The sequence below is a fragment of the Boleophthalmus pectinirostris genome, unplaced genomic scaffold (assembly GCF_026225935.1).
Source record: "Boleophthalmus pectinirostris isolate CB_2022bp ecotype Guang Dong unplaced genomic scaffold, ASM2622593v1 HiC_scaffold_3, whole genome shotgun sequence".
NCBI classification, from domain to species: Eukaryota; Metazoa; Chordata; class Actinopteri; order Gobiiformes; family Gobiidae; genus Boleophthalmus; species Boleophthalmus pectinirostris.
The window spans coordinates 44,404,819-44,407,101 of record NW_026571299.1 but is presented as its reverse complement, the minus strand read 5'-3'; positions in this window follow the sequence as shown (position 1 = coordinate 44,407,101).

Here is a 2,283-nt window from a genome sequence, read left to right as displayed (position 1 = left end):
CATCTTTCAAAACATAATGCTTTATAACCCTTTTAAAAGTCTTCTACACTATATGGCTTTTTTAAAATCATCATTCAGGTTGTTCCATAAACCAGCCTCTCCAACACAAATAGAATTACTTTTTTTCTTAGTTCTTATCTTCATTTTTGTAAAGATGCAGTTCTTCTAGGGTTATACAGGCTCTCTCTGCGCAGATAACTCCTGTATACACTGAGGAAGCATATGATTATAGGTTTTGTACATCACTGGGTCAATTAGATAAAAAAAATTAAGTATTATTTTACTTACCAAAAAGAGGATTTGCTGGCGCATAGTAATTCTCTTGATTAACAATTCTGATAACCTTCTTTTGGAGTAGAAACATTTTAATAATATTACATTTATAAGTATTCCTTTATATTTCCACGCAGTAGTTTAAGTATGGAAGGAATAAACTGTTATTTAAGAGTATTTTCATTTTACTCATTATAGCAACAATTTTAGCTAACTTTGTCTGAATTACAGTTATCCTCTCTCAACTTGTCCCATGTGTCAAATTTTACTAAATTACTGTCTCATCTGTAGCCCACAGTGCATGAACTGAAGCTGATTTTAAGAGCACAGAGGGGAAAAAACATGACTTACATGTGGTTGAGAACCTCTTGTGAATGCATTTAATGCTGTAATGTGTGATAAACTAAACATTTCGCATGTGACATCACGTTGTGTTTGCTAAGTTACACTTTTTTGATATTTTTTCAAGTGTGGGTGGTAGCAGCCACCATAAATGTTTAGATTGACACTGCAAATCTTCTGGGTTAGAAAACGGATAGAAAGTGCACCAAAGCCAAAGCTTTTAGCCTTTTAATTTTTGAACATGTGATTGACGGCAGCATCCCCCTTGACTCTGAAAAAGTGCAAGTCGAAGCCTCTGCTAAACGTAATGAGACAGTGGTGTCTAAGTCTGTCCAAGTCTAAAACTCCTGCTGACTCATGAAGAAGCAGACGGGCGGATAATTACTGCATGAAATACGGCACATGCAGTGGAGATTCACTCAGCTGTGTTGGAGCCAACGGCCCAGACAGAAGAGGGAGGTAGTGCCCTGGTTTAGCCTTGGTTGTGGAGAGATATATATTCACAGTTTTCCCATTGGAACAGTTAACAGAACATCCAGAATTAGATCAGTGTAATCAATGTTCAAAGGTGAGGCTCCATGAAGCGCCATAGACCTACATTTTTGTTGGCAGACAAAAAATCTGAAAAAAAAAGGCAAAAAATGTGCTGGTCAATAATAATACTGGTGGTCTGCTGTATTATCCCGTCTGAGCACCTGTTTTACACACCCTCTTTGGTCAAAAAAGATGATAAAATTATCTCTTTGCCTGCAACATGCTGGAGGAGAGACAGAAATCAAGGGATCTTGAATAAACAGTTCATTTTTCATTGCATGCTTATGCAACAGCGGTTTTAATTAATTTTCATTCATCTCAATATAACCTCCACTCAAGTGAATGTCATGTTATGAAAGAGCACATTCAGAAGACAGATGTGTTTACTTTTGTACAAAAAGTTAAAGAACACTAATCTATTTTTATTGCAACAAGTCAATAACTGATTTATAACATATGGATATCCTTCTGTCATTATGAGATATACCAAGTGGGAAAAGGGTCTTGCTCAAGGACACAATAATGCATGAGTGGAACTTGAACTACTGCAGCAAACGATGACAAATAGTGGTAATAAACATCGGATAACAACAGGTCGCCATGGTGTTTCAATACTGTTACGGTGGCTTCCAGTGCATGTTACTGTGAAGATGAATCATTTGCACTCAGTGAATTAAAATCCGAGAGTAAAATATGTGTTAATCCATGTAAAAGCCTTGCATATGTTGTTTGCCTGTCAAAATGAAATATATTGTACACCTAGAGTGGCCTTTAACACTGGTGACTAGGAATCCATACAGTTATGAATGGTGTGCTGAAAAATCTAGATCAATATTACACTTTTCTGATTCACCAGCAGTTTAAGTAAACACACAGACTTTTGCATATTTGTGAGATCGAATCCTCGATGTCAGCACTATTTAACCGCTGAAATGCTCACTGCTTAGTCCAAGGTCAAGTGGAATACCATAATGAACACCACTTCTTTCAATGACACTGGATTCAATGTAGAGGGCATTATTTTAGTGGAAGCCTTAATAATAATAATAATAATAATAATAATAATATAATAATAATAATAATAATAATAATAATAAATATGATTTACAAACAATATAAAGATGCTTTACAAAC